Source organism: Chelonia mydas, chromosome 11 (assembly GCF_015237465.2).
Source record: "Chelonia mydas isolate rCheMyd1 chromosome 11, rCheMyd1.pri.v2, whole genome shotgun sequence".
NCBI lineage: Eukaryota > Metazoa > Chordata > Testudines > Cheloniidae > Chelonia > Chelonia mydas.
In genome coordinates, this window is record NC_051251.2 from 61109181 (window position 1) to 61126896 (window position 17716).

General features: G+C 47.6%; 1 protein-coding gene across 4 annotated transcripts in view; it reads left to right on the plus strand.

Annotated features, from left to right (window-relative positions):
* Positions 1-17716, plus strand: part of PARD3B (par-3 family cell polarity regulator beta) — a 616262-nt gene that overhangs the window by 360121 nt on the left and 238425 nt on the right. The gene's annotated exons all lie outside the window — the stretch shown is intronic.

The following is a 17716-nucleotide window of genomic DNA, read 5'->3' on the forward strand; positions in this document are numbered from 1 at the left end:
TGCACCCCCAGCCGAAGCCCTCAACCCCTCACGCACCCCAACCCCCAATTTTGTGAGCATTCATGGCCCGCCATACAATTTCCATATGTAGATGTGGCCCTCGGGCCAAAAAGTTTGTCCACTCCTGCCTTAGAGCACAAGACCAGTTGTCCAAAACTATCCATTGGGATATCTCACAAAGACAATAACAGTTCGGCTTGTCCTGTTGGGTACCACAGATGAGCCCATATCTGATGATCAGAGGTATCAAAAACTGCTGACAAACAAAAGAATTGTCATGAATACTTCATCTTCATCCATTGTTAGCAGATCATCAGCCAGGCCATGTTCAGTCTTGTACCCAGGCCTGAAACTTGTGTGACTTGAGGTCAAGGAAACCTGATTGAAAAAGGATCATAGTTTCCCGCCAAAAAGGGAGATTAGATCCAGATGGATAGCTGTCAAGACTGTCCCTGTCAATAATTGGTTTTCTGAATTCGCTGTCTTACAAGAACTACGTTAAAAATAAGTCACACCCTACTCCCTCTTCCATGTTTCCTCATCCCATAGGGAACAATCTTAGCCAGTACTGGGCCCAGTACTTCCCTACTTGCCTTCCTTTGCCACCAAGATGGGTGAGGGTCCAAATTACAGGTTGTAATCTGGAGCACCTCCCAGAATCAAGGTGAGCAACCCTGACTGAAACTGCAGGGGAAACAGTATTTGTAATCTCAAAAAAACCTGCCTCATCTCCATAGAGGCAGACAGCTCAGTTGTGATCTGACTAATTTTATTTACAAAGTATAATGAAAATTTTTCAGTGAAAAATATTCAGCTCTGATAGTGAATATTGTGCAGGCTAGTCACCACTCAAAAAGATCTGTTATCTGAGAGTCTGCAGATGCTATGGGGGTAGAGACAAAGACAATCTTCTTTGCCTCCTGTACAGCAGTGACAAAGACTTCAAAAATGCTTTGTCACTATCAGTCAGGCTCATCATGGGATTTCCACCATTGGTATTCTAGCCATCTTCTCACTCATTTCATTTGTTGCAGATCATTAATAAATCATAGCGGCCTATGGCTACAGATCCAACGAATGGTCATTTAGGATCCACAATATCAAAAGTCAAGGACATATGGTTATTATAATATTTTAGTAGTGGCTAGTGTGGTCTGTCGGCAAAATAGTATTCTTCAAAGCCAACTGGAATATGATATGCTCCATCAGTCTAGCAGGACAGACCCTCAGGTCTGTCACCATGATAGAAGAGGAGTCTTACCATTTATGAAATCATGACCCTCCCAGGGCAGCCTTTTACACAAGTTGGAGTTGAAGTGGGTACTCTGTTTTTATGTCCCAAGAAAATCAGACCTTGGTAAATCACACTCTCTCTCTTGGATATGGGGCATAGTCCAAAGTGGAATCTGTTTCTGTCCTAAGGCTGTGTAAACTGACACCTCCTGTGAAGAGACTCATGTTACAGCAACAAAAGCTCTCAAGACTCATTTTACCAATGTTACGATAGCACAGCTACTGGGAGTTTTGTGCAGTTCTACACATCATTGCTATTTAGCTGCAGAAGTTAGGTCAAATGCTTGCTTGTGGAATATCATTAAGTTTATTTCTCTGTCTCCCTTTGAGAGTTTACACCTCGCTAGTCATCAAGGCTGGACATCTTAGATGCAAATGTTCTGATGCTTTCAAAAGTTTACTAGAAAATGCTTTTAAATGATGCTTTATCTTATCCTCGTTATGTACCAGTGCTCTCTTTGGGCAGTTTACTTACAGCAAAAGCCAGATACTGCTTAATTGAAATACCAAAGAAACTGGGACACCGACATTAGTCATCCACAGAAAGTTACAGACACTTACTAAAATGTGAAAATCAGCAATAATAGTTTGGATTTCTGTGCAGTCATTGTATTAAAGTATGTTGTGTACCCACCGTTAGCTTTTATTGCATACACAGAAGTATCTCTGGAAGATAGGCTACATGTAGAAACCTGCATCTCAGTTGCACAAGGGAGACATCTTCCAGATATCAACAATAGTCTACGTCAGCTGTTTTTTGTTGTTTGTTCACTCGCCCGTTCCAGCTACACAGTCTTCACTGCGGTTGCCCAGGTGTCACTGATTAGACCTGTAATTGGAAATTAGTAAACAGTTCTATTGGTGACACATGAAAGAGCAGAGCCTAGCTCACTACCTCTTATCTGGTTTGCTCTGTGGAGCTAACAAGTTTATGAAATAGTAAAAACCTTTTTGTCTCTAAAATGAGCTGATACATACACCAGGAGCAATTCTGTTGAGTAAGAATATGCTGCTGTTATATACTCACTTTTCCGAGAAGAATCATGCATAAAACTATTGTTATTTTCCCTTCACTTCTACTTTTTTTTTTGTAGGTCTGAAAATCTTTGTGGAAGACCAGTCTGTTTTCCAATTGTGGCAATACAAATTAAGTTAAATCATTACTAATACCTTTAGTGACTGACACTTAATAGCAGGAAATAAGAGGGAGTGATCAAATAATATAGGGGACTTAATATACAGCATCACTTTGTCATTTTCAATCTACTCTGTACAGTTGAGGGAGCTGCAGATATGAAGGTAAAGCTAGAGATTACTTACCAGTAGCTACTCATCTTTTACTGTAGTGCTGTCTCCTCATTTCTGTCTCCATCGCTGATTATACACACGGGCAGGAACTAAGGGGGTTGAGCCCTGGTACCTGTTTTTGTAGATGCAGCCTCTGTAATGCACATGTGATGAATCATGTAGTCTGACACTGAGGTGCATATGGTATAGCATTTGACTTCAAAAATGAGGATCTATGGAGATTTTATATTTGGAGAAGTCCCCAGTTACTTGTAGGATACCTAGTTTTCACTGGAATACACTAGCAGTGATTGAAGTGTTTATTGTTGGAAGTACTAACTAAATTTTACATCCTTGGAGGTCTGAGAAAAATCTACATAACAAGTGAGCTGACACTGTTTTTCAGGGAGGTGAGTGAAAGTGTACCTTTTCTGTATTGGTACACAACATCCGTGTGTCAGGATACTTGTAGATTGTTCTGCTGTGTGTCTGGCTCACAGCCCTGGCCTCCATTATTGTAGGGTAAAAGTCAAGGGATCTCTCAAATCTTTTATTGCCACCACCATAGCGTCAGGATGCAGAATGGTTCTAAGCCACCAGCAGATCCTAGTGACATTTTGCCTGATTCTGTGGTGAAGGAGCCAGAATACCTCCAGGTGCATAGGGGGCGCTCACACAAGAGCAACACTACCATTTGAAAGGTGTGGTATATGTTTCCTTCCCTCCCCGCTCTGATTTGAGTCCAACAGCTGGTGCAGGAGGAGGGTAACAGCGTGACCTTTCCCCCTTTGTGGAGTCTGCCGCTCCTTGTGCTGCAGGTACACACACATTTGGTATGAGTGATGCCCCTTGCTCTGTTGTGCAAAGAGGAGGAGGGCTCCTTACGCCTTGCTTCCAGACACCACTGCAAAGCCAGCCAAAATCCGATCAGGACGCTTGCACAATTAGATTTAGATTACTGGCCAAATTTAGACCTGTGCATTATGTACCTTTATAAACCCCAGCACAACAAATTTGGAACTGTAGAAATGAAAATGTGTTGGATCTTCCACTTCACAAATAAGTCAGACACTTATCTCAAAAGATAATGGCAGATGAGAAAGGAGAGGAGGCAATCAATAATTTCTTTGCAAGTCATTGAAAGAATGATTTTTCCCTCTCCTTTAACCACCTCCTATACATGCACATTTTCCCCACACAGTTGTATAGAAAATAACTACCATAATAACTCAACAACATCCATTTACACTAGCTTTCCCCCCCTCAACTGTATTTTTTTCCAAAAGTAATAATATATGGCAACATGGAGTTTTTTGTTGCTGTTGTTGACCTGGAGGGTGAAAATTAGTGTGCTTTAAAAGAAAAAGGAGTGGTTTATTATTTGCTTATAAACCCCTTTGATTTCCATAAATTGTTACACATAGGAATAACTTAGGCTTTGCATAAATATACTGTAAAAACTACGTCCATGGGAACTGTATGCAAAACACAAAAGTGCTCCTTGCTTTAACCTGCAGTCACATGAAATTGAAGGATATTAGTATATAGTAATTTTGTTGTATATCAGTTCAAGCAAAATACTCTGTAGCCTCGATATTTAAAGATCTCATTTTTATATGCAACGCAACACCCATGACCAGTATCCTATGGTGCTTCTCAGAACACCTTTCTACAACAAGCAACAACCCACAGACCTCAGCTGGTTAGGCTGCATGGCCTGGAAAAACAGAGAGGTTTTTCACCCGTTTTTAAATGTGGGTGAAGAATTAGCTGTTATAGCGTCATTAGGCATACTCATAGAGTTCTTCTTCGAGTGATTGCTCATGTGAATTCCACAATAGGTGTGCGTGCTCGCCATGTGCACCAGTGTCAGAAGTGTTTCCCCTAGCAGTACCCATAGGGGGGAGCGCCCCCTGCGACCCCTAGAGTGGCGCCTGCCTGGCGCGGTATAAGGGGAGCTGCGCACTTTCCCCCCACCCTCGGTTCCTTCTTGCCGCCAGTGAAGGTGCGTCGGAACTGCGTTTTGCTGTAGCTCATCCCCAGAACTGTTCGTTCGTTCAGCGTTAGTACCTGTAGTTAGTTAGCTTTTTAGTTAGTTTAGTTAGTCAGTGAGCCTGGGCCGGGGCATGCCCCGGGGTTTAAGTCGTGCGGCTCTTGTAGGCGTTCTGTGCCAAGAAGTGACCTGCACGCAGACTGTTTGCACTGCTTGGGAGAAACCCATATCAGCGAAAGGTGCAGGATTTGCAAGTCGTTTAAGCCTCGGACCAAAAGAGAAAGGGACATTAGGCTCCGGGCCATCCTGTTGCAGTCAGCACTGGCGCTGACCCCGACCCCAGCATGCCACTCCGAACCAGTACCCGGTACCGTGGCATCAGTATGCGGCGACCCTCCAGTGCCATCGACTAGTCGGCACTGCTCCCCTTCCACAGGGCACACCAAGAGGGCCAGGAAGATTCCCTCTTCGCAGCAACACAGAGGGAAGTCTGGGACAGAGGCTAGGCCCATGTCAGGCAGTCCTCGATCCCCACTGGGCCCCAGGCCTCCGACTCACGTTGAGCGGCGTAGCCTGGCCCCTTCGGGACAGGCCTCTCCAAATGTCCGGATGCTGTCTACACCTGAAGCCCTCCAGTCGGCCTGGGACATTATGTCCATGCTGGTGCCCGGAGCACCGCCGATGTCGGCCCCACATTCCAGGGCAAGCCACCGCTGAGATCTCTGCAGTTGCCTCTGGCCCGGTCTCGGTCGAGGGAATGTTCCCAACGCCAGTCACCGCCCAGCAATCGCTCAGGGCGGAGTCCAGGTGGATCGCCCTCAATGCCGACCAGACTGGCTGGCTGGGTTCCTTCCAGCCGAGACTCGCGGCACTGCTCATCCTCAAGGAGCGAATATTGGTGGGACCGTGACGGGCGTCGCCATCTGTCTCGTCTCGGAGAGGGTACTGTACTTCCCGCTTGGACCCCTGCTCCAAGTCTCCGCCATGACATCGCAGCCCCGGGCATCTATCGCCGGCATTTCGCCATCATGGGTCCACCCATCGAGGCCGTTCGTGGAGCAGCTTTTACCGCCGGTACCGGTCCTCCACGTTGAGATCGCGGTCCCGTGCCCATCGTAGATCCTGGCACTGCCGCTCCTCCCAGTCCAGAGACAGCAGCAGATCTTACGCCAGCCCAGTCTCCATTCGTAGCCGTCCTTCGGTGGGCCGGGCCAGGCCAGCCAACCGAACAGCCGGCCCTGCCGGTGCCACAGCAGGTGCAGTGGCACCAAGCGTCGTGGCCAGCCGAATGGTACCAGTGGGCATCATGGCCTCCGGCGCAGCCCCCAGTGGGAGCTTGCTCGGTGGCCGGAGCGTTGGAGGCACCGTTGGCCTCCCTCTCCAGACCTCCGAAAAAGGAGGCGGTGGGACATGCGTCCTCAGCACTGTGCCCGGAGTCCGACCAGGTGGTGGACCCTCTGGTGCTGGCCGACACCCAGAGCACCACACCGGCCTCTTCACCCCACCCGGAGGAGGCGATTGCGGCCCCTCCCCCCTCCGTCCCGCAGGAGGACTTCAGGGCCCACCAAGAACTCTTAAAGAGGGTGGCAGTAAGCCTCCACCTCCAGGCAGAGGAGATGGAGGAGCCCTCAGACTCCCTGTTTAATGTGTTGTCCCCATTGGTAGGGTAGCCTTGCCTCTCCATGAAGGGGTGGCTAAGATTTCAAATGCCCTGTGGCAAACACTGGCCTCGTTGGCCCCCATCTCTAAAAAGGCGGAATGCAAGTACTTTGTACTCGCTAAGGGACAGGACTAGTTGTATACCCACCCGGTGCCCAACTCCCTGGTGGTCAAGTCGGTCAACCACAGGAAATGGCAGGGTCAACCAGCCCTGACCCCAGAGAACAAAAACTCTCGGAGACTGCACTCTTTTGGAAGAAAAGTTTATTCATCTTTGAGCTTCCAGTTACAAGTGGCAAACCATCAGGCTCTCCTGGGCTGGTACCAATTCAATCTGTGGGGCTCCCTGCCCAAGTTTGAGGACTCCCTCCAGGAGCGCGATAGGAAGGAGTTCAAGGAGCGAGTGGAGGAAGGGGCAGCAGCCGCTAGAGCGTCCCTGCAGGCAGCCTCAGATGCTGCGGACGCGGCCATATGATCAATGGCCTCCGCAGTGTCCATGAGACAGGTGTCCAGTGAGGCGCAGTCTTCCATGCAGGATCTCCCGTTTGACGGGAAAGCTCTGTTTTGGGAGGAAACAGATACAAGGCTGCATGGCTTGAAAGACTCCCGCACGACCCTCCAGACTCTGGGCCTCTATGTCCCGGCTCCGGCAAAACCTAAGTTCAAGCCACAGCAGACTCCTGCCCAGGCCGCCCTCATGAAGTATGAGGCCGCCCTTAAGAAGCAGCGGGACTATAAGAGACGCCCTTGGAGGCAGTCTTGGCCAGCCCCCCAGCCTGGGTCCTCCAAGGGCAAGCAGGTGGGAAAAAGGCGTTTTTGACGGGACGCTCGGGGCACCCCACCAGTCCTCATCAGGGATCCACCCCCAATGAAGTTTCCCTTCTCCAACTGGTTGTGTGCTTTCCTCCCGGAATGGTCACAGCTAACCTCGGACCGATGGTCCTCAACACCACCTCCTAGGGTTACGCCCTCCAGTTTACTTCCTCCCCACCCAACCATGCCCCCGTCCCCCTTGGGGGACCCCTCGCACGAAGTTCTGCTCGAGCAGGAGGTGGGGCGGCTCCTAGGTCTAGGAGCGATAGTGGCGGTGCCCGAGGAGTTCATGGGCAAGGGGTATTACTCCAGTTATTGCCTTATCCCGAAGGCCAAAGCGGGGCTCAGGCCCATCCTGGACCTCCGAGGTCTGAACCAGTACATGGTGAAGCTGAAGTTCCGCATGGTCTCCCTGGCATCCATCATCCTCTCCCTGGATCCTGGGGACTGGTATGCTGCCCTTGATCTACAGGACACATACTTCCACATCCACATATTTGAGGGGCACAGGCTCTTCCTCCATTTCGTGGTGGGACAGAATCATTACCAATTCATGGTCCTCCTGTTTGGTCTGTCCACTGCCCCCAGGGTGTTTACAAAATGCATGTTAGTGTTAGCGGCCTACCTCAGATGGCGAGGAGTCCAAATATTTCCCTATCTGGACAATTGGCTTGTCAAGGGCACCTTCCGGTCGCAGGTGAGGGATCACGTGGTGCTCCTCTTGTCCAGGTGCACCATCTTGGGTCTGTTGGTAAACAACACCAAGTCTACATTAGTCCTGGTCCAACGCATAGAGTTTATCGGGGCGCTCCTGGACGCAGTGTCGGCCAGGGCCTCTCTCCCGCCAAACAGATTCAAGACTCTAAAAGGTCTCATCAACTCTGTCACAAGGTTCCCGGTGACAACAGCCAGGGTTTGCCTACAACTCTTGGGTCATGTGTCGGTGTGCACGTACATGGTCCATTACGCCAGACTCAAGATGAGGCCCCTCCAGCTCTGGTTGGCCTCAAAGTTCTCCCAGGCCATGGACAGGATGGACAAGGTCCTCATCGTGCCGGACTCTGTGATCACCTCCCTACGATGGAGCATGTTGTTTGGGGCGGACCACCAAGGGGGCTCAAGACCTGACCTTACATATAAACGTCAAGGAGCTCAGAGCAGTGTGGCTGGCCTGTATGGCCTTCCGCTCGCACCTGGAGGGCAAGGTGGTCAGGGTCCTCACGGACAACACGACCTCAATGTTCTATATCAACAGGCAGGGAGGGGCCCAATCCTCTGCTGCAAAGCCCTCAGGCTGTGGGACTTCTGTATAGCCCATGACATCCACCTGAAGGCCTTCCACATACCGGGCGCCCAGAACGAGAGGGTGGATCGCTTGAGCCAGGACTTTTCCTCGCAACATGAGTGGTCCCTCCATCCGGAAGTGGCCCACTGGCTCTTCTGAAGGTTGGGAACTCCCCAGGTGGACCTGTTTGTGACTTGGCAGAACCGGCGATGCCCCCGGTTCTGCTCCAAGGGGGCCTGGGGAGGGGTGCTATCTCCGATGCCTTTCTCCTGTCCTGGTCAGGCCGGCTTCTCTATGCTTTTCCCCCGTTCCCTCTAATCAGCAGGGTCCTGGAGAAGAGAAAGACAGACAAGGCCTGGGCCCTCCTGACTGCTCTGGCGTGGAGCAGGCAGCATTGGTACGAGACCCTCTCGGACCTGGCGGTAGCTCCGCCCATTGCCCTTGCTGCTCTGCCCAGACCTGCTCTCTCAGGACCAGGGCCGCCGCCTCCTCCATCCCAGCCTGGTGGCTCTTCACCTCGCGGCATGGCTGCTCAGTGGTTAGGTGGAGAGGAAAGGATGTGCTCAGAGCAGGTTCAGCACATCCTCCTCGAAAGTAGACGGTCCTCCATTCACTCCACTTATTTGGCGAAGTGTTCCCGGTTTTCTAGGTGGGCGGTGGACCAGGGTGTCTCCCCAGTGACTGTCCTGATCCAGCTTATCCTTGGTTACTTTCTCCACCTGAGGGCCCAGGGCCTGGCGCCCTCGTCAGTCAAGGTGCACCTGGCAGCCATGTCGGCCTTCCGTCCACCGGTGCAAGGGCACATGGTATTTTCCCATGCTATGACTGGCCGGTTCCTTAAGGGTTTGGACCGTCTTTTTCCGTATTCTAGACCCCTGGTCCTGCAGTGGTACCTAAACCTGGTTTTGGCTCATCTCACGGGGCCCCTGTTTGAACCACTGTCCACGTACTCCTGGTCTCACCTCTCGTGGAAGGTGGCCTTCCTGGTTGCAATCGCGTTGGCCAGGCGAGTCTCAGAGCTCAGGGTCCTGACCTCCGAGCCGCCGTACACGGTCTTTCATAAAGAAAAGGTCCAGTTCAGCCCACACCCTGCATGTCTACCACATCAGTCAGGACATTTTTCTACTGATCCTCTGCCCCAAGCCTCACGCATCCAGTGAGGAGCGCCGTCTCCACACACTCGATGTGAGGTGGGCTCTGGCTTTCTACCTTGAGCGGACCTAGCCATTCAGAAAGTCCTCGCAACTGTTCGTCGCCTTGGCTGAGTGCGTGAGGGGCCAGCCGATTTCCACTCAGCGAATTTCCAATTGGATCACTTTGTGCATCGGTTCCTGTTATGAGCTGGCGGGTGTCCCCCCGCCGCCCATTGTGAGGGCACACTCGAATTGGGCGCAGGCCTCGTCGGCTGTCTTCGTGGCCCACGTCCCCATCCAGGACATTTGTAGGGCCGCCACATGGTCTTCAGTTCACACGTTCACCTCGCACTATGCGATCATCCCCCAAACCAGGGATGCCGGGTTCGGCAGGGCCATACTCCGTCCTGGGAACTTGTGAACTCCTACCCACCTCCAACAGATATAGCTTGGAATCACCTATTGTGGAATACGCATGAGCAATTACTTGAAGAAGAAAAGACAGTTACCTTTTCCATAAGTGGTATTCTTCAAGATCTGTTGCTCATGTCTATTCCACATCCTGCCCTCCTTCCCCTCTGTCAGAGTTGTCTTGCAAAAAGGAACTGAGGGTGGGGGGAGTGCGCAGCTCCCCTTATACCACGCCAGGCAGGTGCCACTCCAGGGGTCGCGGGAGGGCGCTCCCCCCTACGGGTACTGCTAGGGGAAAAACTTCCAGCACCGGTGCACGTGGCGAGCACGCACACCTGTTGAACAGACATGAGCAACACATCTCGAAGAACACTAGTTACGGAAAAGGTAACTGTCTTTTTCTTAACCTTGTGGCATGATTAGTAGAGACACTAGCCAACTCCATTTATGTATTTAGGGGTAATTATTAAATGATGTGCTAAAACACAGGGTCTGGCATGTTCTGCAAGGAGGCAAACATTTACCTAATTTAGCATTGTTCTGGAACCTTCCCTGTTACCTTCCCCAGGGAAAAGGGACCTACTTAACCTGGGGCTAATATATTTGCCTTCTGTTACTCTCCTGTAGCCATCTGGCCCGACCCTGTCACAGTATGTATTGATGTTGTGAACATGAAGGGACTGGTGGTAATGAAGTTTAAATTTTAGATCAGTTTCAAGATAATTGCATTATAAACCTTATTCCCCACCCAGTGGCTCTAACTTATAAATGACAGACTTGATTATGAACTTTTGGATTAACTCTGGGAGCCTAGGAGAAGTGATAATGACATAGTGTAGGTTTATCGTCAAGCTAGATCAGTATTAATGTTGTACTGTGTTTCATTAGAAAGAGATTCATCTGCTTTGGTAGAGGTTAGAGAGATTTAGAAAAGGCAGCTGTAGCCTTTATAATGTTGATGGGTTGATATTGCCAATGGTATGTCAAACTGTAGTAGCCTGTGCCAAAGGTTTAAGCTCCCTAAGAGCTGCAATATCTGAATTAGCGGGTGACAACTGTTAATAGAAATATCACTAGGTTTGGAGACTGTAGGAGCACACGGGGAGCAATAGCAGTGACCACAAAAACATTCACAAGTTATCAATCTTCCCTTTATTAAAAACCCTAATACACAGATAATCAATGTTTTATATACATAAATGAAGATGGAGGATTACCATAAAATGTCCAGCATCATTGTTTTCAGACTCACATCTGCAATGGTACCACTGAGATGGGTGGATCTCTCATCAGATGGTCATCTGTGGCAGGTCTCCTGATGGATTTTTCCTCCCTGTTGATGCTGAGGGAACCCTTTTATTCTATGTTACACTCACACCCATAATCATTATGCAGATGCAGGATAGTTATAACCCCCTTTCCCTTATCAGGACTTTGACACTCCATAAATGTTGGGGAGCCCCCACTTTCCATAGCCTATATTCTGAGTTCCCTGTATCATGATTAACATTTACATCAATAAGTTCCCATGGTAACTTGCAGTCACTGCAGAATTTTCCATGATGTTACTATCGCGCAGCTTGCGGTAATGACCAGCACGTGGTCGCATATTTTCCTGAACATCACCCATTAACACATCTTTTATGATAATCTTGCAACTTTACTGGTACAGGGTTACCCTTGGGTCAGCTAGTCATGTCAACTTCTTTCAGGCCTAAGGCCTGATATGGCTAAGCTGAAATTTGACACATCTCACTTTACAGTCTTACCGTACTTGTATACCTAACACACTCTTACCAATAATATATGCTTATCAATCCTATACCCCTATAATATTATCCTACATATTCCTACACTATTACCTACAACATAAATTTGTTCATCTCACGTTGATTATATATGAATTAACCCCAACAATAGAAAACAATTAAATGATTATATAAGGTATTTAGCTGCATAACAAAGGTGTGAAATAAGGGGGATGGCCTCAACTGGCAGTTTTCAGAGTAACAGCCATGTTAGCCCTGGTCTACACTAGGACTTTAGGTCGAATTTAGCAGCATTAAATCGATGTAAACCTGCACCCGTCCACACGATGAAGCCCTTTATTTCGACTTAAAGGGCTCTTAAAATCGATTTCCTTACTCCACCCCTGACAAGTGGATTAGCGCTTAAATCGGCCTTGCCGGGTCGAATTTGAGGTACTGTGGACACAATTTGACGGTATTGGCCTCCGGGAGCTATCCCAGAGTGCTCCATTGTGACAGCTCTGGACAGCACTCTCAACTCAGATGCACGATTGTTTGCCGTTGCTCTGACACAGGGAGGGGCGACTGATGACACGGCTTACAGGGTTGGCTTACAGGGAGTTAAAATCAACAAAGGGGGTGGCTTTACATCAAGGAGTATTTCAGGCAGGACTTCACAGAGGGTTCCAATAAGAAATGGTGCACCTAAGTTATTGTTCTTATTGGAACAAGGAGGTTAGTCTGGCCTCTGATTGATACATGGCTAGATTTACCTCGCTGCACCTTCTCTGTGAGTGACTGCAGTGTGACCTAGAGGAATGAGTCCCCTAGACCAGGGGCGGGGATGGGGGGGGGTTGCAAATGAGTACAAAACAAATCTGGTCTATTTCTTGTTTTGATACACTCCATCTATCTTTTACATCTTTGGCTGGCAGCAGACGATGCAGAAGGACTGCATGCCATTCACATCTCATGGCTGCTCGGCAGAAGATGGTACAGTAGGACTGCTAGCCATTCTCATCTCTTGCCTGCCCGGCAGAAGATAATGCAATAGGACTGCTAGCAATCCGTATCACCTGCCTGCTCACCATAAGATGGTTCAATAGGACTGACTGCAGGACTAAAGAGAATGACCTGATCAAGTCACTCCAAATTTAGTCCCTGCGCCCATGTCTGCCCAGGCGCTCCTGATCGACCTCACACAGGCGACCAGGAGCACCTCGGACATGATGATGACGGCTACCAGTCCTATTGCACCGTCTGCTGCCACAAGGCAATGGGTTGCTGCTGCTGTGTAGCAGTGCAGTACCGCGTCTGCCAGCACCCAGGAGACATACGGTGACAGTGAGCTGAGCAGGCTCCATGCTTGCCGTGGTATGGCGTCTGCACAGGTAACTCAGGAAAAAAGGCGCGAAACGATTGTCTGCCCTTGCTTTCACGGAGGGAGGGAGGGAATGGGGGCCTGACGATATGTACCCAGAACCACCCGTGACAATGTTTTAGCCCCATCAGGCATTGGGATCTCAACCCAAAATTCCAATGGGCAGCGGAGACTGCGGGAACTGTGGGATAGCTACCCACAGTGCAACGCTCCGGAAGTCGACGCTTGCCTCGGTACTGTGGAAGCACTCCACCGAGTTAATGCACTTAGAGCATTTTCTGTGGGGACACACACACTTGAATATATAAAACCGATTTCTAAAAAAACAACTTCTATAAATTCGACCTAATTTTGTAGTGTAGACATACCCTTAGTCTGTATTCACAAAAAGAAAAGGAGTACTTGTGGCAACTTAGAGACTAACCAATTTATTTGAGCATAAGCTTTCGTGAGCTACAGCTCACTTCATCGGATGCATACTGTGGAAAATACAGAAGATGTTTTTATACACACAAACCATGAAAAAATGGGTGTTTAGCACTACAAAAGGTTTTCTCTCCCCCCACCCTACTCTCCTGCTGGTAATAGCTTATCTAAAGTGATCACTCTCCTTACAATGTGTATGATAATCAAGGTGGGCCATTTCCAGCACAAATCCAGAGTTTAACAAGAATGTCTGAGGAACAGTGGGAGGGGGGGAAAGGAACAAACAAGGGGAAAATAGGTTACTTTTTATAATAAATCAACCATTCCCAGTCTCTATTCAAGCCTAAGTTAATTGTATCCAATTTGCAAATTAATTCCAATTCAGCAGTCTCTCGTTGGAGTCTGTTTTTGAAGTTTTTTTGTTGAAGGATAATCACTTTGAGATCAGAAATCGAGTGACCAGAGAGATTGAAGTGTTCAACTGGCAGTGTAACACTGAAGAATGAAGGGTTGATGTGCCACTAAAAGAAAGGGAAGAATTTGGCGACTGTGATGGTACAATGATGCTGCCAAATAAAAAGCTTTCATTTAAAAATAGAAATGTGATCCTTGTGTACGGTTCAGCACTTCAGTGTATATAGTTGGTTCTTTAGTAGTAATGGTTGGTGCAAGCAGAGGCTTGTGCCAAAGTATAGGATGTATTGCATCTACAATGTAAGGGAAGCTCTTCGAACATAACTGAATTAAGCTGTCAAGTTAATTACAGTCTTTCTTAAAAGAACAGTTTAGAGCAAAGCAGTACAGCTGTGAAAAAGAATCTGAGAAGTCTTTCAGATCCTTGGTGCTTCAGGCTCTAAGTAGCTCAGGTTGGGCACCCAAATATTAAGGCACTTTGGAAAACGTTGCCCTTTGTTATTACTTAAAGGCCTTAGTTTATCCTGAGTCTTTGTGCAAACCTTTCATTATTCTTCATGCTGAGGGGTGTTGGGTGTCTGTAACTCCCATTAAAGTGAGCAGAGCTAGCCAGTGCTCAGCATCTCTCAGGATCAGGCCACTGTTATCAGTAGGGGAAAGTGGTTATGAACTGTGGATAATTTATGTCTCTCACTTTGTAGACCTGGCCCAAGATCACAATTAAAATGTAATATGGCCCTTGCCTGCTTTAGAGCATCACTAGAAACTGTAAATTCTAGAGGAAAAGAGGTATGAAATACGACCAATTAGGGAACTGATCTGAGTTTTCAGCTTGTATCCTCACCATTACAGAGGGGATAAAAGTCCACAGCACTTCTAAAATGTAGTAGGGAGATTCCAGATAAATGGAACAGCTAGCAAAACATTCAAAGGGATGGTTGGGAGCCAAAATTTGACACAATCCCTGTGAGTAATTTACGCTCACGTCTAGATTGGGAGCCACTGCACCAAAAAAATAAAAGCTGCAAGAGAGTCATGTCATTGGCACTATCATTGACTAAAATTAATTGATAGTGCTATGTCTTTATTATGCTGAAAGGGCTGTGTAAGGATAACATCCATCTGGAAAGTCAGTGACCGATTTGTTGCCTTGTTTTACTGTAATATGTTTAGATCAGAAAAAGTGATTTATTTAGATTGTAAAAAGCTTGTAAGCAGCGTTAGCGTATGTAGCTAGGGAGTAAGGTCCATGCTAATGAATTTGCTTACTATAAAAAGTTTTATGGTAGGCTTTCTCAAACAGAGAACGTTGTTTGAGGAATTAGTTTTCCAGGAAATTCCTTGATGTTTTATTGGTTTAGGTTTGCTTTTTTTATTTTTGTAATCAGAAATGCAGAACTGGTCTTCAAAGCATGTGTAATTTTGTTCACAAGAAGTATGGCACTATAGCCTTCACACATTTTGAAAGTTTTTTTTAAATAGATATCAGTCAGTATGCAAAAACCATGATGTAAATTAAAGAGGCACTGTAAGTTAAAATAGTAATACTCTGCCTTTGGTAAAGAAGAGCAACTTGATTTTTTTGTACAGAACAGATTTATATTAGTTTGAGAAAAGAAAGGTATGGTGCTGAAACTGATCTGCAAAAAAGGAGGAACATTGATTATCACTATTGGCAGATACATTGATTTTGATTTTCTAAATAACTGTTTGAAATTAATTTACTGACCATTAAGGAAAGTGTTATTGTATCCAGAGAAGCAAAACTCTTATGACCCTATTTAGAATATGCACTGCATGCTACTCCATTGAAAAGAAAGAAATTGATGTAAAACACATAACTTGGTTGCCTTGAGCATGGCATGGAGATGCCAGTCAAAGGCTGAGTAGAAGGCAGTACACAAACATTTTTACCATCATGGCTACTTCTACTGATACTAAGCATTACATCATATTCTAGAGTGCTGCTTTACTTCAAGCATTTCAACATGAAATATTGGAAATCATACCATAATTGCATATTCATGTTATAGAGTTTTTCCACCTCTTGACACAGTGTTGGCATTGTAAAAAGAGTAATGCTAGCTGTGAGTGTTTAACTGGAGAGATTTCTGCTTATTAGCAATATGCCATCTTCTGTCATCAGAGGATGATCATGTGGGTCTTGCTAACTCCCCAAATCTGTACATTTTTATTAAGTGGTTGTAGTCCTTACTCGTCACTTACATTTCAATGAGCATTGCAGGTGCTGGCTGCAAACAAGTGGCTGGTTTCACCAACTATAGTTAGGGCTACGATTTTTTCACGGAATCCGTGACTTCCAGAGACCTCTGTGACTTGAGCCCATAGTGTCTGGAAGCTGCAGGGTTCCCCCACCGCCCATGGTGGCTAGGAACTGTGGGGGCCCCAAGCTCCCAGCCACCGCAGGCGGCACGGGTGCCCTGGAGCTTGGAGCCACCGCAGGTGGCCAGGGTACCCTGCAGTTCCCAGCTGCTGCGAGTGGTGGGGGTTCCCTGGGAGCTCCCAGCCCCCATCGGCAGAAAGGACCCTGGCAGCTCCCAGCCGCTCCAGGCGGCAGGAGTGCCTCAGAGCTCAAGGGCAGCTGGGGTGCCCCAGAGCTTGAAATCACAGGCAGTGGGGAGATCCTGCAGCTCCAAGCTGGGGCCCTGGAATGGTGTGGGGACCCCGTAGCTTCCCAGTTCGTCATGCATCATGGGCTTCTGTAAATTTTTCTTTATTGCCCGTGACCTGTCTGTGACTTTTACTAAAAATATGTGTGACAAAATCTTAGCCTTAGTTTATAATGTATTTCTTGAGCTGTGCAAATAACTGTCAGACAAATAAAGCATATTATGAAAATAATCATTACATTATATAGATGTATTCTACAGTGATCCAAATGTATGTCTCTTTTTTTTTTTTTTTTTTAATTCAGCAACAGAAAGTATCATCTTTAATGTGCATACATTTACTCCTGGATTCTGCACCAAAAAATAAAAACTCTGCTCACAATATTTTAAAATTCTGCAAATTTTAATTGTCAAAATAACACTGCATAATCACACCAGTTTCAATTATTTTGATAATTTATTTCAAAATACGTGTCAGCAAATATGTCTGTAACAATACAGACACACACAAAAAAACCCCTATGACAACCTGGCCCCTGTTTCTCTGCTCCCCTCCCTGCCCTCCAGAGCCCAGCTGGGGGGGTGGGGCAGACACCCACAATCCCTCCCCCCAAAGATCCCAGCTATGGTCCCTCCCCGCCCCAGTCAATACACCCAAACCCCCTACCCCTCAGAGCCCAGACGCGGCACCCCCCTTGCCCAGATACCCACATCCCCTCCCCCCGAGCCCAGACACCTGCCCCCCCTTCCCCACCCAGAGCCCACGGATCTAGAGGGAGAAAAAGCCTGATTCTGGGTCCCAGGCTTGTGTGGAATTTCCAGTGCGCTCCCATCTCCTTCCCTCAGGGCAATACTTGGAACTGCAGCTGCCGGGAACCCTCTACTTCCCTCTCCCTCCCTCTGGCAGTGTCTTCTAAGTGTGAGCTGGGCTCTCCCAGGTCCAGAGGCCCCTAGTGGCTGCCAGCAGAACTGCAGCCCATTTTGGTAGGGAAAAGGAAATTCTGCACACACACAACGTTAATTTCTGCAAAATTCTGCATTGCGCAGTGGCGCAGAATTCCCCCAGAAGTAATACATCTTTATACTGCTCATTTCCATTTGTTTGTTTGCTCCCCATTCCTTACTTCCTGGTCCCAGAGATAAATAGATTTTTTGTAGTTTATCACATTTAACTTTCTTACATTAAAAACATACATATGTCTATATAGCATTCTCATTAGGGAACGTTATAGTTGAATTTTTG